This window comes from Oryctolagus cuniculus, chromosome 7 (genome assembly GCF_051225735.1).
Source record: "Oryctolagus cuniculus isolate XC-2025 breed Fujian yellow rabbit chromosome 7, ASM5122573v1, whole genome shotgun sequence".
Lineage (NCBI taxonomy): Eukaryota > Metazoa > Chordata > Mammalia > Lagomorpha > Leporidae > Oryctolagus > Oryctolagus cuniculus.
In genome coordinates, this window is record NC_142873.1 from 33224637 (window position 1) to 33248160 (window position 23524).

Sequence of the window (23524 nt, forward strand, 5' to 3'; positions counted from 1 at the left end):
CAGCAGAGAGCTGGACTGAAAGAGGAGCAACCGGGACAGAATCCGGCACCCCAACCGGGACTAGAACCCAGGATGCCGGTGCCGCAGGTGGAGGATTAGCCTATTGAGCCATGGCACCGGCCATCCATTAACTTTTTAAAGTACCCTCATATAGAGTGGGAGATGGGATGGTTGCGGGTGGGAGGGAGGTTATGGGGAGAAAAGCCGCTATAATCCAAAAGTTGTACTTTTGAAATTTATATGTGTTAAGTAAAATAAAGTACCCTCATATATCTATCTTTTTCTCCCCAATAACATACACTCCTTTTAAAAGGAAAATTATAAAAACAAGTAAATTCAAAATAAGGATTATGTTTATAAAGTAACTCACTTTTTTTTTACTTTTGATGCAAAGAGTAACATAAAAAATGTTGATATAAAAACCCTAGAAACCATAATTTTGAGCCTCCTTGTGGAAGTGGTGGGCCAATTATCAAGTTTTAAAAAAATAAACAAATCTAGAGGATTCTTGGGTTCAACCTTAGATGCCTAATAGTGAGCTTATTTTATTAGACCAACTGATGTTAACACAGACAGCTGTGAAGACATTTTAAGCTATAATTCTTATAAAGTCATTTGATGTGTCTGAGCATAAGGAAACCCGCCATTCCTGCTGTTCCAGTCTACATAAATTCAACAGTTTTGCACAACATGCTCTGTGGCACAAGCTGTGACACCCAGCCCCACCCAGGCTCTTTGGGGAAACATTAATGCCCATCATCATCATCACCTGTCGATTATTTGAACACAAGTTCTTTTACTTCCATCACACTTTTTCATACTAGCATTGAAAAGCATATTAAGCTACTTTGGACTACAGGGTAGAAGTTGTGCCATGACTTTAGCTGTATTCAAAAGTGAAAATGCAGGGCAGGTGTTTGGCATAGCAGTTAGGATGCCAGCAAAGACGCCCGCGCCCTGTGTCAGAGCCCCCGGCACCGGCTCCCACCCATGTCCCTGCTGAGGCGGACCCTGGGAGGCAGTGGTGACGGCTCAAGGAACTGAGTTCCTGCTGTCCGTGTGCGGAATACGAACTGAGTTCTAGCCTCCAAGCTTCAGTCCCTGCCTGTTGCAGGCATCTGCAGAGTAAAGCAGTGGATGACAGGGTCCTCTGTCTTTCTCTCCTCGCCTTTCAAATAATTTAAAGCAAAAACAAAACTTTGTGATTGAAATGATCCGAGAGAAAACAAAGACTCTATGCAATTGTAAACCTGAAATGTTAAATATCAGAAGGCCATGCTTTCCTTTTACAACTGGCATCTGTTTCTTACATCCTAAGGTTCTGTTAGGGTAAAATCTACTATAACCTTTACTAGTACAATTTCTTCTAGACATGTCAAAATCATACTTTTTTTTTTTTTTCCGGACAGGCAGAGTGGACAGTGAGAGAGAGAGAGAGAGACAGAGAGAAAGGTCTTCCTTTGCCGTTGGTTCATCCCCCAATGGCCACTGCGGCCGGCGCATCGCGGTGATCTGAAGGCAGGAGCCAGGTGCTTCTCCTGGTCTCCCATGGGGTACAGGGCCCAAGCACCTGGGCCATCCTCCACTGCACTCCCTGGCCACAGCAGAGAGCTGGCCTGGAAGAGGGGCAACCGGGACAGAATCCGGCGCCCCGACCGGGACTAGAACCCGGTGTGCCGGCGCCACAAGGCGGAGGATTAGCCTATTGAGCCGTGGCACCAGCCCTCAAAATCATACTATTTTCCACCTATAATTAAAACTCAGAAAACGCTGTTCATACGCAAAATAATCGCATCACTGCTGATAAAGTCATATATATATAAAAGTCATACAACCCAACTTCGCAGAGAGACCACCCTTCCCCTCGACCCACACAACCCAGGACAGAAGCTGAGCTCCCACGGTAGGTACGGCTCTGGAAAGCCAGTGCTCACTGCAAAGCCTCATTGGCTCACAGCTGTGCGTCTCCTGTCTTCAAGGGATGGCTGTTGACCCTTCCTTCCACAGAAACACCACCACTGCCTGCTGACATTGCACCTGACCGCTTATTCGCTGGTTGGCCCCATGCCAAGTGCTCCATTCCAGCCACCCTTAGGAGCCACAGGTGCTCTCCATCAGGGAGGAGGAGGGCAAGGTAAATGACCTGCCCACTGTCCTGCAGCCCTGCCTCCTCCTGACCTCCACCCAGAAGTCGCAACCCAGAGATAAATACCACCACATGAATGAGCAAAACAAAGTTGCCTCTGCAGTCATCTCCATTTTCAAGGTATTTCTTTACTCCTGGGCTGTGTTAGAAATGGAATCTTACAAGACCAAGAGAACTGCTGAATCTGAGTGACATGTCCTTAGGGGCTGATAGTGGTGGTGGTCTCTGTTTTCCTATAGGTTTTCTGTGGGCTCCATTCTGCCATGAGGGAAGGGTCTCTTCCTTACCTAATGCCCACGCCCACTTCTTTATACCTCCTTTAAGGATCTTTTTGTTTTTTTTTTCTAATTCTGCCCCCTTTTCTTAAGGCTGAAATGAGGTTTCAGAGTGTCATCTTGTTCCTTTAAGACAAGAACTAATTCACCCAGAACTGCGGTTTGAAAAAGCAGACAATGATGAGCCTACAGAAAGCTATGGGCTGGAGAGGATGTAACTGGGCCCACGCTTAACCACAGGAGCAACAAGACAAAGCCCATATGATTCCACTTCCAGGTGCATGAGCAGCCAAATCGTTAGAAACAGCCAAGTTGGTTGGAGGCTGCCAGGGGTGCAGGAAGATGGAAATGGGGGTCACTGAATGGATAGAGCTTCAATTTACAAGACAAGAAAGTTCTGGGGAATTGTCCAACCATGCAAATACTCAACACTGCTGACGTGTACATGCAAGCACGGTTAGGATGGTTAAGTTTTAAAACATGCATGTTAGCACAATGAAATGTAGTAATTCTTATAACATGAGCCAAGTTTCTTCCTACATGCTGGACACTGGGCTCAGCACTTCAAAGTTTTTCAATTGTTGTGACCTTATAGATGGAATTTATGAGTGCTGGGGGCGAATGCTGGGAGGAAGAGGTTAAAGGATGTGCCCATTGGAGCCGGGATTCCAATGGCACGCTCCAGTGCCAGACTCCACCTCTCCTACACAGCTGCCCTGCACCACCTCACAGGCAGACAGGCACTGCCCATTGTGGAGCATGGCTCCGCTCAGTTCTGCCAGAGATGTCCATATGTGGCACAGAGTATCCAGCCCATATTCTGTCCACTGCCACTTAGGAGAAGCAGAGGGATAGGCCCGCTGAGACTACAGATTGCTGTCTGAATGCAAAGTTAAGGTCAGCTCAATATGTCCAGGAATCCTCAAAAAAAGCAGAAAAAAAAAAAAAAACAAACCCTACATAGATGGCAGGATCCATGAAAGTGATTTATAATTTCCTCGCTTGTAGGATACTCTGAAGACATTACTTCATGAGACTCCTTCCAAGATATTATTTTATCCATTTATTTTCTCATGAGGAAAAGAGGTGGTTAGAGAATGGATAGAGTTAAACGGCTTGCGCATGGTCGCAGAGCTGAGGCCCAAACCATCGATCGTCCTGCTCCAAAGCCGCAGTTCTTCTCACTATGCCAGAACTGCAGCTGTGGCTGTGGCGTCTGCCCCAGCATGTTCCACTGAGCTACTCCACTCCCAGAGGACACTGCTTAGGAAGGGAAGGGGTCCCAAACAGTAAACTCTCATCCCACGACATCACAGCAAGGGATGTGCACCCCCAAAACAAAACCATTCTCGAAATGTTGATGGAAGCTACAAAGAATCCAGCTGTTAAGAGCCAGAGGGCACCAGATGTGCTCAACAATGAACTCCTTCAGGAAGCTGCTGGGTCCCTGCACTGCTACAGAAAGGCTGTGTCGCTAGCATCATTCTTTCCTGGGAGGTGGCTCGGACAGCCCTGGCTCCTTCTTACTGTGCTATTTCTGGGGTGTGTGTAGTGTGTGTGTGTGTGTGTGTGTGTGTCTTCCAGGACCTAACGCTTGGGACCCTTCTGTCCCATTATGATACTGTCAAATGAGTAAGACACATGGGACAATAGAGTCCTGACAACTACTTGGTCACCTGTGCTCCACACCCCTCAACGCCAAGGTGCTAAGAACCCAGCGTCAAGGTGCTGGAGCCCAACGCTGAGTAGCTCAGAGCAGCTCAGCCCCGGGGAGGGCGTCAGGCTGCAGTCAGTGTCCCAGGGGCACTGGGCTGGCACTGCTCCAGCTAAGGACCACTCTGCCCACATGTGGTCTGTCACTCCCAGGCGAGCTGCTCTAGAACAAGAGGGCAGAAAACCCAGGAAGCCCACAGCCCAGGGAGCAGGGACCCATCACTTCCTCCTGCTTTTGGGAAGAGGGCACAAACTGGTGGCTAACACCTGCTCTGGGGTCAGCACCCAGCAGGGACTAGTGCAATAAGGCCAGACGCTCATCCTCCTCGGCTCCAGGACCATGCAATGTGACACCTGACAGCAGTGGCTCTCCCCTTTGTAAAGTCAGAAGCACACCCACTAACTCACATGGTATCCGTCCCAAAGGGACCAGCATGCCCCCCTCCCAGACATCACGTCACTCCTCTGGGGGCAGGACTGCTCCCCACACACAGTGCAGAAGCTCTAATTTATAGGCACGAGAAAACCAAAGCACCAGTCATTAGCCCTGGGTGAGCTGAGAACAAAGTTCAAACCTGCTGACCTGACTCTAATCAGAAGCAGGCAGGCGGCAGCAGTAGGGTGGGGCTTCCATGGAATCATCTCTAGGCCATCTGAATCCAGGCATTCTGGATGGGCCCCCTGCCCCGGCAGTGCAGGGCAAGCCCTTCCAGGTGCAACACAGTCACCAATGTGCACACAAGATCTGAGTTAGAAACTCGCTAAGCGACTATTTAGAAAGAGTCGCCAATATCCAAAGGCAGCCACAGGCCGATCCAGTGCTCCAAGGACAAGGACCAGGGTGACTCAGCTTTTATTCCTAGGGTCCTGGCACAGAGACATGGCGAGGGGAGGGGCTGGGGTTCACGCGAGTATCTGTTAGATGACCACAGACAATGTCAGAATCCATCAGAAGCCCTCGTTTTTCTTCACATACACCTGGAACTGTAAAGGTAACGCTGGCCCTGCTCCCTATTACCATCAGCCGACACTCAGGCCACCCTCCCCAGCCTCCAAACAAGCTTATATGACACACGTAGCAGATATACTGCTCGTGTGCCCAAAGCTCAGACCCGGCTTTCACCTGGGCCCGTGACCCTATCCCCCAGTTTTCTCCGCAGCTCCTGGTGGCCACAGTAAGATCTGACTTAAATAAGTACTAGTGTCAAGTGGCGGCTTCTTGGACTCTCCTCCAAGAAGTAACTGTCCCCTCTCTTAGCCCTCCTTCCTGCTGGCTGGAATGAAGCCTTGATGGCCGAAGCTCAAGCAGCCACCTTGCAACGCTGCCAACGAAGGGTGAGAAAGTAGCGGAACCTAAGAGGCCCAAGATTCGAATGACCTCAGAGCAGAGAGAAGAATGAGAGGGAGGACAGAAGTCTGAACGTGCCCCCTAGAGATTCAAGTTAAAACTTAACCCCCACTGTGGTGGCATTAGGAGGCAGAGCCTGCAGGAGATTAAGCCATGAGGTTAGAGTCCTCCTAACCGGTGGCATTCGGGCCCTGATAAAAGGGCTTGAGAGAGTGAGTTCATTCTCTTCTCCCACGTGAGGACACAGGAGATGCAGCAAGAAGGACCATCGTAGAAGCAGAGTGCAACCCTCACGTAAGAAATCAACTTCTGTGCTTTATGGATGACTCAATTTCAGGCACGTGGTTACAGCAGCACAGTCTCAGACAGCAAGGAAAACTATCTTGTTTAACTCCTGTTTTTTTTTGTTGTTGTTGTTTGTTTGTGTTTAAAGGTTTATTTATTTGAAAGTTGGAGTTACAGACAGATAAAGGAGAAGGAGAGACAGAGAAAGAGCTCTCTCCATCAGCTGGTTCACTCCCAAGTGACGGCAATGGCCAGGCCTGGGCCTGGCCAAAGCCAGGAGCAAGGAGCTTCATCCAGGTCTTCCCCACACGGGTGAGATTTGGGCCATCCTCTGCTGCTCTTCCCCGGACAGTAGCAGGGAGCTGGAGAGAAAGTGGAGCAGCCAGGACATGAACGGGCACCCATACGGGATGGCGGCATTGCCCCCCAACGCCGGCCCCTAACTCCTGTTTTATTGATGTTTTCTGTGACTTCCAGCAGCAGGGATCCTAACACTGATGTCCACACCCACACACCACATGCCCTAGTGGAGGCACTAGCTCGGTGTCGGCGTTCTCCTGAGAGCTTGGGAAATCCTCTCACCCTAGCCCAAAAGGCTGTGCTCACCATCACAGCAGCACAGGGAGCTCAGCAGCTCCCTGATACCACCCGAGTATCAGAAGGTGGGGTGGGCAGCATCTGCCTGGGCCAGGGTCCCCAGACCACTCACTGGCCCGCTCTATCCCCTGCCAGGCCATGTTTACCTAGAGATGTCAGCGCTGACTTCAACATCCTCCCCACTTCCAGCTCCTGCCTGTACCACAGACCACACTCTCTACAGAGCAGGTGGCATGCAAAGACTATGCAGAGACGGAACCCCCCCCCCCAACACACACACACAGAGGCCACCAGCTTTGACCCCTGACCCACAGGTGGTGCTGCAGGAAGACCCCAAGGGGAGGGAGGCTTTGCTTCTGAACCATTCTGGCTGGTCAGCAGCCACCAGCAAGAGCAGGTCTCCAGGGCTTTTCGGTGGATGCCAATCTCATTAACTTCTGCAGAGACATCTTGAAAATTCACTTCCGGAATCATCAAATGGCATGTTTGGCTCTGTTCCCTTTGGTGTCACCAGCACTTGGAAAGTGAACTGGCTCAGAACCAACAGCAGTATGGTCAGTTACAATCGATAACAGACTACACGCCAGAAGCTGTCTCAGGCTGTTGTCCCTTGGGATCTGTGGATACCAAACTGCTCCAGAATCTTGGGTAAAATGATACATCATTTGCATATAACCCACCCATATACTTAAGCATCTGTAGGTTACTTATGATACCTAATACAATGCAAATGCTATGCAAACTGTTACACTGTATTCTGATGATCTCCCTCTTACATAACAGTAAACTGAGTCCCAGGCTCATACATTCAGAGAACAGCTTGACCGGTCTTCAGCTTGGACAGGCTGGCTTCAAGACGCACACACTTAACCCCTCTGCACAATGCTGGCCCTGCTGCACCATCAGGAAGGGGAGACCTGCCTCATCCCAAGACCCACCGTGGCCCCACACACAGGCATGCGATGCCTGCACATTTAAACCGAATTCACAGCCAGAGCACTCCCAGGAAAGCTCTGTGACTTACACATGCGGGGCTCTGCTAAGCAGGCTCCTACTGAGCTTCCGGAGCAGTCAGTGTTTCTCATGAACGTTTTACCAGTTAAAGAGAAAAAGGAGTCACTTCTGATTATGCACAATTTGCTCTCTGGTGGCTAACTAGATGCATGAAGGGGCTGCCATTGACATTCTGAGAAGCAGGTGAGCCCACATATCTGGGGGGGGGGGGAGGCAGAAATGGCCTGCCAGAGTGGAGTGTCTGAAGCCCCCTGCTCCCCTACCCCACACACTGGCTGCCGTGTGTTGAACTGGCCACTCCCTGGAGAAAGCAGCACACAGGAAGGCTCCCAAGGGCATCCCCAGTTCTCACCGTGTGGCAGCCTGACCATGAGATCAGGGAGGGTTCAAGGACAACGTGTGGGGCTGGCACTGCGGCTCATTAGGCTAATCCTCCACCTTGCAGTGCCGGCACACCGGGTTCTAGTCCCGGTCGGGGCACCAGATTCTGTCCCGGTTGCCCCTCTTCCAGGCCAGCTCTCTGCTGTGGCCAGGGAGTGCAGTGGAGGATGGCCCAAGTGCTTGGGCCCTGCACCCCATGGGAGACCAGGAGAAGCACCTGGCTCCTGCCTTCGGATCAGCGCGATGCACCCGCCGTAGCGCGCTGGCCGCAGCGGCCATTGGAGGGTGAACCAACGGCAAAAAGGAAGACCTTTCTCTCTGTCTCTCTCTCTCTCTGTCCACTCTGCCTGTCCAAAAAAAAAAGGACAACGTGTGAATGTCAAACAGGAGGGCAGACCTCAAGCTGGAGCCAACACTGCGACCACTACCAAGTAAGCATCTGGGGAAACGTGCAGGGAGGCATGGGAGACAAGCCGTCAGAAATGACAACTGGTGTCACCTTCCACTCCACCCGGCATGTAGGCGAGGCAAGAGACACCCCTCCCAACTCAGCCACGTAAGAATCGTCTCCTAGGAAATGGGGGTGAGTGTGAGCCCCTCTCTGCGTGGCCTAAGCCTGAATACGCAACCTGTGGATTCTCCTTCGTATCTATCCCCATGAGACAAACATAAAATGCGCCACGCCATGCACATGCATTTGCCAACCACCACCAACCACCGCCCCCCAAAACAGAATAGTTCTCAGCCTGCTGGGAGCTTTGATCAGTTTATTGTATGTGAAGACCGGAGCAGAGAGGTGGGGGGCTGGAGAACAGGCTCGTGCTTCCTTCTTTTACTGGGGAGGGGTCAGGAGGCGAGTCAGGATGGTGCAGCCCCGAGCCGCAGGTGCTGGGAGGCACATCAAAACCCACTGCCTGCTGCAGCCTGCTGCTGAGCAAAGACAGGACCTGTCACAGAAACAAGGGGTTCAAGGACAGACGCCAGGTCTTGTGGACAAAGAAGGCTGGCTGTCCCTCCTCTCTTTGAAACAATGGCTGCACAAAGGCGAGCACTCGTACCTGCCGGCTCCTCTACTGAAACCTTCCTAACCCAAGGCCACACACGGGCAGGCGGTGCCCAATAGGGCTGAGCTGCACACAGTGCATTTCAGTTAACTCCACCACCCCATAATCCTTGTCCAATCCTGGGAAAGCAGGTGTCAACTACCTGATTATCAGAAAATCGGTTAAATGTCTTCTCTAGTCCTCCTCCAGCCTCGCATCTAATGCCCAACTGACGGCAGCTGGGGAAGGAGGGGGAAGCAGAAAGCATGTGCCAGGCACCCACTGCCCTTCCCTTCCCCTCTGAGTCTCTTTTACTTCAATGAAAACTCAATTTATTATTTACTCCCCAGAGCGCTTGAAGAAAGGGGTTCTGTTAGCAGTCTCAAACCCCATGAGTGTATCCTTCCAGATTTTGCTGGATTCATCATTCGTCACCAACTCCAGGGTCCCCAAATCCCTTCCAGAATAAAAAAAAAAATGCACAAAAGAAATCCCAGGACTGGCATTGTGGCACAGTCACAGATCAAACATATGAATTGGCCTAAACCAGTATCTTACATAAAAGTTAACTCTTTCTCGAAAAAGTGAAACTATAGAGACCATAAAAAGATCAGAAATGGGGCCAGTGCAAGTCCCAATTGCTCCACTTCCAGTCCAGCTCCCTGCTAAAGCACCTGGGAAAGCAGTGGAAGATGGCTCCAGTCCTTGGGCCCCTGCACCTACGTGGGAGACCTGGAAGCCCCTGGCTCCTGGCTTCAGCCTGGCCCAGCCCAGGCTGTTGCAGCCAAATGGGAAGTGAACCAATGGAAGGAAGATACTCTAGATATTCTCTCACTCGCTTTCTCTCTCTCTTTCTCTCTCTAACTCTCCCTTTATATTAAAAAAAAAAAAAAATCAGAATTTGGCAGCGGTCAGAGGCAAGGAAAAATGAATAAACAGGGCACAGAGAGTTTTTCAGCACAGAGAAAGCACTCTGTATAATAGTACAGTGGTGGACGTCTGTCAGTACACATTGTCCAAACACGCAGAATACGCAACACCCAGAGTGAAGGCCAGTGGAAACCATGGTCTTTGGGTGCTCACGGTGTGGGTTCATCTACTGGCATCAAGGGCCCACTCCAGTGCAGGATGCTGATAACCAGGACTCTGCATATATGGGGTGAGGGAAGAGAGTACCACTTTTCACTCCATGTTGCTGTGAAACCACAAGTGATCAGAAGTCTATTAAAACTAAACATGTAGCTATCATACTCACCAACTGTACTCACGGGAATTTATTCCAGGGAAATGAACAAACATGTTCACACAGAAACATGTACAGAAATACTCACAGAAGGTTTGTTTGTCAAACTACGTGGGCCCTGTTACCCACATGGGAGATCCAGACTGAATCCTAGGCTCCTTGGCTTTGACCTGGCCCAGCTGGTGGCATTGTGAAAATTTGGGGAATAAGCCAATGGATGGACAATCAGTGTGTGTGTGTGTGTGTGTGTGTGTGTGTGTGTCTCTCTGCCTTTCAAATAAATAAGTAATATCTTTTTTAAAAAATAGAAAGAGCAGGTTAGTGGCTGACCAGGGCTAGGGAGAAGGGGGTAGGAGGAAGAGGAGGAAGAAGAGGAAGGCAGGGATGGCTAGCTCATGAGGCCACGGCGGATGCTCTGGCGATGCAAATGCTGTGCTCCTTCACTATACGAAGGCCAGTGCCCTGGTAGTACGTTCTGTGAGCTATTTCCATGCACGGTGCGAGCAAAAGACATACGAACCTCTGCATTACTACTCTTAAGTGCACGTGAACCTACAAAGATCTCAACGCAAGAACTTCATCGTGAGGCTGGCGCTGTGACGTAGCAGGTAAAGCTGCCACCTGCAGTGCCAGCATCCCATATGGGCACCGGTTCATGTCCCAGCTGCTCCACTTCCCATCTAGATCTCTGCTATGGCCTCGGAAAGCAGTGGAAGATGGCCCAAGTTCTTGGGCCCCTGCACCTGCATGGAGACCTGGAGAAGACTCCTGGCTTCAGATCGGCCCAGCTCTGGCCATTGTGGCCATTTGGGGAGTAAACCAGCAGATGGAAGACCTCTCTCTCTCTCTCTCTCTCTCTCTCTCTCTCTGCCTCACCTCTCTGTGTGTAACTCTGACTTTCAAATACATAAATAAAATAAAATTTAAAAAAGAACTTTATCGGAAAAAAAGAGAAATGAATGCTATTTGCCTTTTCTTCTATCCCAAAATTCAGCCTCTCTTTCAAAATTCTGAGGGAGTGGGATGAACTGCTGCTCCTAAAGATAAGGAGCATGTTGGGGCTGGCGCTGTGACTCACTTGGTTAGTCCTCCACCTGCGGCGGCAGGCACCCCATATGGGCGCCGGGTTCTAGTCCCGGTTGCTCCTCTTCCAGTCCAGCTCTCTGCTGTGGCCCGGGAGGACAGTGGAGGATGGCCCAAGTGCTTGGGTGCCTGTACTCACGTGGGAGACCAGGAAGAAGCACCTGGCTCCTGGCTTCAGATCAGCGCAGCGCGCCGGCTGTAGCAGCCATTTGGGGGGTGAACTAACGGAAGGAAGACCTTTCTCTCTATCTCTCTCTCTGTCTCACTGTCTATGACTCTATCTGTCAAATAAATAAAATAAAATAAAATAATATAAAAAAGATAAGGAGAATGTCCTAACTCCATGAACTTCAGACGATCATTTTATTGGGGGGGGGGCCTTTGTAGGTGTAATTAAGGTAAGGATCTTGAGATAGCGTGCTTGGAAGAGACAGAACAGAACAGGTGAAGACAAAGGGACATAGAGGGAGGCTGCCTGAAGACAGAGGAGTGAGGCGCATGCGCCAGGTATAGCACCAAAACCTAGAAGAGAAACGGGGGCCACAATGTCTTTCAGATTTTCCAGAAGGACGCAATGCTGACGGACACTAGACTCCGGTCTCCCCACCCAGCTTGTGGTCATTTGTTCCCGCAGTCTCAGGAAACTTATTTTATTTATTTTATTTTATTTATTTTATTTTTAGTTTGCAGCCTGATTTCATTCTCTTCCTTCGAGTCCCAGAGGACATGACTGCTTTCTTCGACTTGTATTTGTGTGCAGTCCTGTGCACAGACGGCGCTTCTCTCCTTCCCTGTCACTACATTTTATAATCTTTTCTTGCACAATTTTTTCCTGGCACTTTCTGTTTGCTCTAATAATAAACTGTAGCTATCTGTAGTGTAGGCGTGTCTGCTTCACCAAATATCCTGGTTAATAAGTATCATACATACTAAACAAACACTCAAAAAGTAAAAAAGCCACCTGAGCACCCGGCGTCATCTACCGCTCCCTTGGTGAGCAAGAAGTCGCCTCCAGGTCGGGCAGTGGGCACCAGGGTCCTCTCAACGAGCAGCAGCTTCTAGGCTGCCTGGGTGTGGAGACGCCTAGGGAGCCTGTGTGCTTCCACAGAGATGCCCCCTGGGCAAGAAGCAAAAGCGGGGTCCTGGCGCGATTCCCGACCGTCCCACACAGGGTACATCTCTTGCAAGTTGACTTCTGAGAACTAGTGTCCTTACTGTAACTGTGAACAGAACAATATCCAGTCCAGGAATGGGCCTTAGTATTATGGGCTGATTTGCAGAAGACAGAAGCCCACTCAAAATATGTGTTTAGTAAAGAACATTGTCTTCTTGAAGATGCCTCAAATCCTCACTCAGAACTTGCCTGGAGAGCCCATGAGGAAGCATTCTGATTTATTTATTGTTTTCTTTTTGGTAACACAGTTGAAAACTTTACCACGATCCATAACCGTCAGTATATACTAGGTCCAAAACTACATTATCATACCGCTGAGCTACACTACACAATGACAGCAGTACACGGGTGGTGACATATTATGTTCCAGGAAAGAAAAAGCATCTGCTTCCTTATAGTGGGTGCTCCTGCCCCAGCCACCAGAGCAAACACCGGGGCAGGAGCCAGCACCCCCCCTGGAGGGCCTTCCTTACCACACCATCTGTAAAAAGCATCTGTTTAACAATTCATAGTGGGGGGCCAGCACTGTGACAAAGCAGGTTAAGCTGCCCCCTGCAGTGCCAGCATCCCATATGGGCAGGTAGGTTCAGTGTGCAGGTTTGACTTCCAGCTGCTCCACTTCCAGTCCAATCCCTGCTTATGTGCCTGGGAAAGCAGCAGAAGATGGCCCAGGTCTTAGGCCCCTGCACCCGTGTGGGAGACCCAGAAGAAGCTCCTGGTTCCTAGGCTTTGGTCTGGTCCAGTTTTGGCCACTGAAGCCATTTGAGGAGTGAACCAACAGATGGAAGATCTCCCTCTCCCCCCCCCCCCGTAACTTTCAGATAAAATAAATACCTCTTTTAATACAAAAAGTTTAATAACGTCAAAAAAATTCATGGTGGAAGAAAAGGGATTTTTACGTGAAGGAGATCTCTGTGCATGAATCAAGCCACAACATACTCACTCAGGAGCAGGCTGGGTGGCCCAGGAATCGGCCCAGAGGGTCTGAAGTCCCAGAAGCAGTGCTCCAGGAGGGGAGAATTCCTGTTCACCAGTGTCTGCTCTGCTGTTAAACTACAGATAGTAAAGAAGTGAATCCAGGGGCCGGTGCTGTGGCGCAGTGGGTAAGGCCACTGCCTGCAGAGACAGCATCCCATGTGGGCATCAGTTCAGGTCCTGGCTGCTCCACTTCTGATCCAGCTCTCTGCTATGGCCTGGGAAAGCAGTGAAAGAAAGCCCAACTCCTTGGGCCCCTGCACCAGCATGGAAGACCTGGAAGAAACTCCTGGCTCCTGGCTTCAGATTGGCACAGCTCCAGCCATTGCAGCCAGTTGGGGAGTGAACTAGCAGATGGAAGACTCTCTCTCTCTCTCTCTCTCTGCCTTTCCTTTTCTCTCTGACTTTCAAATAAATAAATAAATCTTAAAAATAGAAGAAGACGTGAATCCATAAGCTGGAAGGCTGTTCTCCCAGGAAGAAATACATGAAATGAAAGTTTCAGAACACCTGCCATTCTTCTGTGTGCAAAATCGTACTGGGGAGAAAGCAACAAGAAGGCAAGGAAATGATATAGCCAGGCAGAGCAGACTCAGGAGCAGCGAGCGAGTCCTTCAGTTAGATCCAGAGCTGGGTGTGTGAGAGTGGATCCACCAAAGTGAGGAGCACAGAGGCCCAGGCCCAGCTCCAGGCGCTGCGCCTGCAGGGGAGGGCAGGGAAAGAGGGGAAGGGAGGAAAGACAAGTTTCAGGGAGAACAGGTAAAGGACACAGTCTAATAGGGGGCTGCAAAGGAAGCAGGCGGTTTCACCAAGATAATGAAGCAGGAGCACCCTGGGGGCAGGAGGGGCAGGGCAGAGGCCACAGAGACTGGGAGCAGAGGCCAGAGAGGCCACAGGGACCCGGAGCTTTACTTTCCCTAATTAAAATGATGCATTCTAAAAGATACCAAAAGTAAAACAAAATTAAAAAAATAATACTGGCTAAAGCACAGCACCAGAGATAAATGTGGTAGCCACTTTGGCAAGCACTTTTCCAGACATCTTTATATATAGCTGCGGGAACTTGAAAAAGTTCCTGGGAAAACTGAATTGAAAGATAAGTATATTTCAGCACAATTTTTTTTGAGTCCTGCATGTTTTTTATCATGAGAAGTGTTTTCTGTGACATTTTTGGAACCCCCTGTGAATGCGGCAGCCTAGGATGACTGCCATCCCATCACTTCCTAGACCAGCAAGCCATCCCTCCACTGAGGGGCCAGGTCTATGCAATCAATCATATGTCCACTTCCTTCATTCTTCTCTCTTTAGGTCAGAATTCTGTCAGCAGTCCCTACGTTAGCAAATCTAAAAACCAGACGAGAAATTCTGAGTTTTTTAAATATTTTAATTTTATCTTCACCTGCTTGAGAGGCAGAGCAATAGTGAGACAGACAGACACAGAGACACAGACAAACAGAGATCTTCCATCTGGCTGGTTCATCCCCCAAATGCCTGCAATAGTCCGGGCTGGTTCAGGCCAAAGCCAGGAGCCAGGAACCCTATTTGGGTCTCCCACATGGGACAGCAGGGGCCCGAAGAACAGGAGCCATCACCTGCTGCTTCCCAAGTGCTTTAGCAGTCAGGATCGACCTGGCACTCCAACAGGGGATGCTGGAGTCAGGAGCAGCGGCTTAACCCACTGCTCCACAACACCCAACCCTGAAAATTTTTTTGAGTTCCTACCTTGTCCTTTCTACTTGAGAAGATCAACCTTTTCCTTTGCAGGTTATCTCATTCTATGTTTCAAGGCAGTTAACTTTTTAAAATGCATCCCCAGCATGGTATGAAATTCATATGGAACAAGAGAATATAGGACACATAACCCGTCTCCCCCCTCCTCATCTCCTGGCCACCTGGTTCGCTGTGTCTCTGGCTCTGTTCAATTTCCTGCACACGCACTTCTAGACGGCATGAGCAGGGTGAGAATTTGGCAGTTAAGACACCGTTTGGGGAACTGACGTCCCATACCAGAGTGACTGCTTCCTACTCCTGGTTTCACCTCTGATTCCAGCTTCCTGCTAATGCACACCCTGGGAGGCAACACATGAAGGCTCACGTACCTGTGCCCTGCCACCCATGTGGAAGTTCTAGATTGAGTTCCAGGCTCCTGGCTTCAGCCTGGCCCAGCTCTGACTTTGGTCGGCTTTTGGAGAGTGAACAGCAAGTGGAAGACCTTTCTCTCGGTCTCTGTGTCTGTGTCTCACTAATTGCTCAACCTTTCAAACAAATGAAAATAACATTTTTTATTAATAGGCATCTGAGAATTGAACAAATGGACGGAAGATTTTCTGTGTATGTGTATGTGCGTGCCTCGCTCTTCCTTTCAAATCAAATGCAAATAAATAATTTAAAATAAAACCATGAGTGTGTGTAAACTTTCAAACACACACACCTGTGGCCTGCACCATCATTCCCTCCTACAAAGCCTTCAGTGTCTTTAGGACTGCCTGTGTGGGGCTGGCACTGTGGCACAGCGGGTTAAAGCCCTGGCCTGAAGCACCGGCATCCCATATGGGCGCTGGTTTTAGTCCCAGCTGCTCCTCTTCTGATCCAGCTCTCTGCTATGGCCTGGAAAAGCAGTGGAAGATGGCCCAAGTCCTTGAGGCCCTGCACCCACATAGGAGACCAGGAAGAAGCTCCTGGCTTCTGGCTTCTGATTGGCCCAGCTCTGGCCACTGGCCATTTGGGGAGTGAACCAGCAGAAGGAAGACCTCTTTCTGTTTCTCCCGTGCTTGCGCTCACTCGCTCTCGCTCTCTAACTCTGCCTCTCAAGTAAATAAGGTCTCCCATAGGGCTCACAGGAACCCAAAACTTGGACCATCACTGCTGCTTCCCACGATATGCATTAACAGGAAGGTGGAGTCAGGATATCTTAACTACCAGGTTAATCGCCTGACCCAGGACTGCCTCCTTAAGAGCTTTGTGGTATTCCATTTTATGAAGAAACCATGCCTAGTCCTCCAATAGACATTCAAATTACATTCACCCTTTGCTAAAACAAACGTTATATGTAGACATGTGGAATATGTCCAGTGGTGGAGTTGCTACAGCAAAGAATCTGGTTTTTTATTTCCATCCATAAGCCCAGATAGCTCCCAGCATCAACAGTCTACATATACTATTTCCCCACGCTCGGAATATCTAGCTCCTTGGTGTTTAGTTTTGCCTTCCTGTTTTAAATGAAGATAAACATCTCTTGTATTACGAAAAGGCTTCTGTTTCTCTGAGCTCATCTGTTGATATCCTAACTTCCCTTCTGCGACTAGTTTCATTGACTTATCAAGCTGACATATCAAGAAAACTGACTACTTCTCATTTGTATCAAATTCTTTCCAGTTAGCTATCTTTTTACTCTGAAGAGACGTTTTCTGATTTTTAATTGATGTAGTTAAAATGACTTGTGTTATCACGCTACAGTAAGCAACAGCGTCCTCACCCCACCCCCAAAGATTTGTTTTCTAACTCCTCCAAGTTTCCTTTTTTCCACAATGTCATGCCTTCCTGACTCAGTGGCTCTCTCACGCTCTGCCTTCATCTCCCTAGCGCACAAACAGATCAAAAGAGGACCACAAGAGGGCGCCAGCCCAGCAGCTCCCTGGAGCCTCTAGAGATGAGCCAGACACCCAGGGAGGGCGCAGACAAGCGATGGAAAAGAAGTGAGTGGGTGGTAAGGAGCTTCCTGTGCACACACAAGGAGGCACAGAGACCTGCAGCTGTGACCCTCTGGAATTCATCAGCAGGGAGACATGGATCTGCCTTCCCCTCTCTGGCCCCCAGCATCACACCAAGGGCAACTTGGCGCATCGGCAGAACAGCCGCACAAATGAAGGCCATTTGTAAGGCTCTTCTTAAACACAAGGTATACTCTCCCTGTGCAGACTGTGAAATCCTGTTGCTTCCTGCCATTGCAAATAAGGAAAATCAGTGCACACACACAAAAGAACTCCACCCCTCCCCCCCAAAACACCCAATACTAAATACTGAGGAATGTCTGTCCAAACAATGCATATATAACTGAAGACATGAATAAGCATAAAATATACCATGGGCCTCTATCTTAACTTGTTAATCTCCCTCCCTCCTCCATCCTCCAGACTCGAAATGATTCCTGCAGATGTCTAAGAAATAGGCCCTAGAAGGTTCCTCAAGGAAGCTCCCCGCCTGCTGTCTGTCACAACCACAGTGACATACCCTTTCATACCCACTGGGATAGCAACTGTTTTAAAAGGGGTGGGGGGTGTTTGTGGCTGAGCTAGAGGAAGGGCTGCAGGGCATGGGAAAGGGGGATGGGCATTTCATTTGCCATAGCCGCTGGCCCACCAGTTACTGGGACACCTGCATGTATATCTGAATGCAGGGATTCCAAGTCCTGGCTCCACTCCTGATCCCAGCCTCCTGCTAACACACACCTTGGGAGGCAAGAAGTCATAGCTCAAGTAATTAGGCCCCTGCTACCCTGGGAGAACCAAATGAGTTCCAGCTCCTGGCCCAGCTCCAGCTGTTGCTGGCATTTGGAGAGTGAACCAGTAGATGGGGGAGTTTCTTCTCTCTCTCCATCTTTCTCTTTCAAATAAATAAGTATACATATAAACAAACATAAGATTACCATTATGATCGAGCAATTTCATTTCTGGATATGTGCCCAGGAGAACTTAAATTCAGGACCAACAGATCTGCACAATTACGTTCATAGCAACATTATTCCCAGCAGTCCAAAGGTTAGCAACAACCCAAGGGTGCACTGACAGACCAGTGAGTAAGGCACAGTGGAGTGGCTGGCGCTGCAGGGCAGTGGGTAAAGCCACCATGGTCTGCAGTGCTGGCATCCCATATGGGCACCATTTCAAGTCCTGGCTGTTCCGCTTCTGATTCAGCTCCCTGCTAATGTGCCTGGGAAAGCAGTGGAAGATGGATCAAGTGCTTGGGCCCCTGACCTACGTGAGAGACCTGGAAGACGCTCCTGATGGGCCCTGCTCTGGCTGTTGTGGCCATTTGGGGAATGAACCAGCAAATGGAAGACCTCTCTCTCTCTCTCTCTGCCTCTCTGCCTTTCAAATAAATAAATCTTTAAAACACACACACACTGGAGCACAGCCTTAAAAGTCAGGGAATTCTGACACCCAATACAGCATGGATGAGCCTTCAGGGATTGAGCTGAGTCACAAAGAGACAAATACTATATGATTCCGCTTCCACGAGGCACCAAAGAGGCAGAGTGGACAGTGGCTGCCGGGGGCCGGCAAGGGGGCAAACAGGGAGCTGCTGATGAAGAGTTACACAGCCTGCGCTGAAGATGAAAGGCTGCAGAGATGGATGCTGATGATGGCTGAGACCATGCAGGTGTACTTAATGCCACAGAACTGTAAAACAGTTAACTGCTATATTATAATAGCTTTAACCACAATGAGAAAAATTACTTACGCTACCACTCCCTTCTCCTCCTCTAAACTGTATTAGTGAAGAGCAAGGATCACATTGTACCAATCTTTGTACACTGCTACTGGCGCGGAGCCTGAATAAAAACGATGCCGCAGGCAACACACAATTTCTCAAGGAAGAGTTGCTAAAATCAAGATATCCTCTAGGTTTGGATTGCTAAAAGGGGGCACCTGAAACCTCAACTGGGCGGGGGAAGAGTCCATTAACCTTTAGCTCAGAACTCAATTCCTTCGTTAAAAATGACGGTGAAGCGGTGACGGTTCAATTCACTGGGTTCTGAACAGCAAGGTGAAGACCTGGAATGAGCTCCCCTGCTCTGGCCCTGGCTGTCGCAGGTTTCTGGGGAGTGAACCAGTAGATGGGGGTGCTCTCTTGCTCGTTTTCTCTGTCTCTGCACCTCTCAAATGTATTTTTTAAAAGATTTATTTATTTGAAAGGCAGAGTGACAGAGAGGGAGAAACAAAGACAAACAGAGAGAGCGAGAGAGAGAAATTTTCTTTTTGTTGGTTCACTTCCCAAATAGCTATAAGAACCACGGTTGGGCCAGGCCCAAGCCAGGAGCCGGGAACTCCATCTTGCTCTCCCACATGGGTGGCAGAGGCCCAAGTACTTCGTCTACCATCTGCTGCCTTCCCAGGTGCATTAACAGGGAGCTGGATTGGAAGTGGAGCGGACAGGACTCAAACAGGCATTGGGATGCCATGGTGGCTTGCTTAACCTGCTGCACCACAACAGGAGCCCTCCAATCAAATGTTTTAACTGAAAGGGGGAAAAGCCCCAGAAGACACCAAATGGTGGCAGACTCACCTATGAGTTCACTTGGATGGTAAAGAAGAAGGCTGAACTGCTGAAAAATAAATGACATCTTATGAACATAACAAGAGGGGCCAGCACTGTGGCGTAGCGGGAAGAGCCGCTGCCTGCAATGCCAGCATCCAATATGGAGCAGCTGGTTCAAATCCTGGCTGCTCCACTTCCAATCAGCTCTCTGCTATGGCCTGGGAAAGCAGTAGAAGATGGCCCTAGTCCTTGGGAAGACCCAGTAGAAGCTCCAGGCTCCTGGCAGTACATCTCTGGCCATTGTGACCAATTGGGGAATGAACCAGCTGAAGGAAGACCTCTCTCTCTCTACCTCTCCTCTATCTGTGTGTAACTCAAATACATAAATAAATCTTTTAAAAAAATAAGCATAACAAGAAACTAAGATGCACTGCAAATGCTTTTTACAGAAATTTCAGAGAAATTTAATCTCCGTCCTGGATCAAAGCAGCCGGCTGACCAGCCACCAGGAAGCACTAGATGACAAGGCCCCAAGCACTTCCACTCTGCATTGCTGGAGGTTACGGAGGCTCAGCTGTGCTAAGGTCAGGTGAACTGTGGTTTCCAGAATGCTTCCTTAGCATCTGGTTCCAATGAGGACTCCCCTTACCCACCACAGCCTTTGGCTTGCAAGGAATGTTTCCTCCTTTATCAACACCCCGAAGGCAGTCCTGAGCACGCATGCTCACTCGCTCTCGCTCTCGCTCGCTCTCTCTCACACACACACACAAACACACACACGTCATCCAAAAGTTCCCTGGCTGTGCAGAATTGGCAACATGTCTCCCCACTTCTCTGTCCCAAACCTCCCTGGCTCTGCAAGTTTTGTGTGTCCACCTAGATGAGCCCACAAGTGCATAAATTACTCTGGGGAGTTTCTCTGCAAAGCAGATCATTAGCACCCCCGCCCCGGAGCACCTGGCCATGGGAAGTGCTGCGCCCTCTGAATGACCACTGCCAACAGCTGTCCGCCTCTTTGCTCTGGACCCAAAGGTTCCTAAGTTCTCCTTCGGACTGGGGGCAGCTGGGAACTAGATGGCAGAAATGATCTCTATCCAAAAATCCCCGACAGAAATAGTTTCCCTGTTCTACAGAGGAAAGCCCTGTTACTTACTCTTTATTGCAACGAAATCCAACCTTCGTTTTCAGATTTCAAAAGCCTAAAAAGGGAAGCGAAAGAGAGGGAGCCTAGCATTTGTTGAGTGCTTCTCTCGGTCCCTGGCACAAAAGGAAACAGAAGCTTCCGGTGTCTTCTCAAGGTCACTTAGCACCAACATAAGGCCTGTGAGCTGAAACCAGAGCCCACCTGGCTGGCTCTGAGGCCAGCAGAGACATGGCCACTGCCAGCAGCCAGCAAGCCACCTGACTGTGCCACCAACGAAGTCCAAAAAGCTGAGAGTCAGCCTGGGGCAGGGGCTTCCCCTTAAGGAAACAAAGTGGCTCTTGGACTACTTCCCCATAATTTGCTCTCTAAAATCAAGGTCTCCCAAGTGTTGGTCCCTAAAGGGGCTGACTGAGAGGCAGCTCCCCACAAGGAGGCAGATGGATGAGGCTTTGCACCTCACTGTCTGGTGCAGAGACTGAGCCAGAGCCAGACTGTACACACCGGGGTTGTCTCTGGCCTGGAATGCAGCGCTGTCCTGGCCCTGGCTGCTTTTGCAAGAGCACTTGTGCGCTCCAGCTGTTTGTAATGCAACACAAGACATTCCAGGCTAGGGTGAAGGCATTAGCTTCAGAGGGCTTTATCATCTGAGGCTCTGCATTCAAAACGGGAAGGAAAGCAGAGATTAAGAGACTAAGCAGATCAACAGATTGATGAGAGTCAGCGCAGGTGGCTTTAATTTTTTCAATGAAGTAATTAGCTAAGGGTTTCCACGAAGGATTACAGATAAGAGCACTGAGGATTTTCTCTTCAACAAGCAAGGACCTGCGGGGGGGAGTGGGGGCGGGGGGGGGGGGGCATCATCATAGAACAAGCGGATGAGTGCCTCTATCGGAACCCTGATGTCTCCAGACTGCCCCAGTAATTTCCAGTCACTTCAGGAAAATGATAAAATATTCTGTTGAGGTCACAAAAGTGGAATCATGGAACTGGTATGTATTTGGCTACAGGCAGCATAGCATGACCAAGAGAAAAACAGGCTTGAGTTGCACAAGCCTGTATTTGAGTCTGGATGTGGCTGTGTCTGACCTCAGACAAGGCGGTTAACCTCCCTTAGCCTGAGCTGCTTCATCTCTAATAGGGCCAGGTGGGGGACCCCTACCTTAAATTTGGTAAGCCTTAGCCCATCCATTTTCCTGCAGTTAAAACATCCTATCTGACAAACTGCTGTATGGTCTGCGTATCTGTGCTCCTTGAAATCCACAGGTGGAAACCCAACTCTCAGTACAATGGTATTAAGAGGCGGGGCCTTTGGGAGTGATTAGGGCATGGGGGCTCTGGCCTTGTGGCCAGGATTATAAGACAGACCTGGAAGAGTCTTCTTGCCCTCCTGCCATGAGAGGACACAAGACAGACACCACCTATGGATGCAGAAACAAGTCCTCACTGGATACTCAATAGCCTTTAGAATCGTGAGCAGTCAATCCCTGTTGTCTATACTGCACACTCTAAGGGATTTTGCTTTTCTTTTGTTTCCCCAATAAAAATCAGTTTCAAGCATCTTCTTACTCCTGGCAAAGTATCAAGCACACCAGTTCCAAGGACACTAACAGAAACAAAGGAGTGAAAGGCAGCGACAGAGACTGCCCAACCATTTACTCTGCATAAATATTCATGCAAAATTGCAGCAAAGGAGAGCTAGCATTCTGTGGTCACTGTCCCCAGCCCTCTTATCAACAGCAGAACACAGAGAGTGCTTCTACAGAGAAAAGGACAACTCAAAGGTAGAGCTGTGTGACCTGGAGACAAGACTGAAGAGGAAGGGGACAAAGGTGGATAAAGACAGCAACTAAAGGGGCGGGCCTGGCAGTGCAGCAGGCCAAGCCTCCACTTGGGACACTCGCATCCCACATGGGAGTGCCTGGGCTCGAGTCCTGACTCTGCTTCTGATCCGGCTTCCTGCTAAAGCACACCACTGGAGTCAGCAGATGACAGCTTAGGTACTTGGGTCTCTGCACCCACATGGGAGACTTGGAAGAAGCTCCTGGCTGCTGGCTTCAGCCTTGCCCAGCCCCAGCTATTACGGGCACTTGGGAAATGGCCCAGTGAATGAAAATCTCTTTCTTTCTGTCAATCTGCAAATAGACAATGGGACACAGGTGGGAGCCTCTCATATCTGCTCTGCAGGGCAGCAGGTATACACAGAGTCAGGGCAGGGATGCGGAGCTGATCAAAGTCCTGTGTCTGGGCTACAGCAAAACACGATGGGGATCTGAGCCTGCTTCAAAGAAGTGAGTAATGAACGCTTGAGGGCTCAACGCCAAACAGCAGCTCGGAGAAGAGTGAGAAGTGTCCACCCATAAGGAGACTTTGGGGCGTGAGAGTGAGTCAGGGCTGCAGGGGAGAGGCCTGCCGTGATGGGCAAGGCAGGGTGGGCAGGTGAGGAAAGCAGCGTCCAAAAGGGGATTTGGGGACAGGACTGATCTTGTTGACAGAGCACTCTCTAGGTCTGCCATGCAGGGAAAGGTTCGGGGACCTGGGCCCAGAGGGCAGCAGGTCACTGCATCATGAGCTGCAACACACTTGGAACAAGCAGTATGTGGAGGGACCGCACCAGAGGTTTGGTTACTGTTAACGAGGGATGAGCCAGCAGCCTGGCGAGCTCTGGAGGGGAGGGACTCCTGGGATCATTCAGAAGAAGCAGGGGTAGCAACTGGCGTCACCCTCCACTCCCAGGCTGCCGACTCCTCTGGAGGGAAGGCTGAGAAAGTGGCACCTGCTCAGAACACCTGTTCCAGGAAGTTCAAAGTGCGTACGGGGAAATGTGCCCTTTTAATGTAGATTTAAT

The 23524-nt window shown here is 49.8% G+C and overlaps 1 protein-coding gene across 3 annotated transcripts in view; it reads right to left on the bottom strand.

Moving 5' to 3' along the window:
• The window catches only part of UCK2 (uridine-cytidine kinase 2), a 127872-nt gene that overhangs the window by 16828 nt on the left and 87520 nt on the right, over positions 1 to 23524 (bottom strand). Inside the window, exon 1 of one of the 3 annotated variants that reach the window (XM_089299647.1) lies at positions 20689 to 20828. The exons of the other annotated variants lie outside the window; for them this stretch is intronic. The gene's annotated coding sequence lies outside the window, so the exon portion shown is untranslated. Of the gene's footprint in view, positions 1 to 20688; positions 20829 to 23524 lie in introns of those variants that run through there. 3 annotated transcript variants of the gene reach the window in all.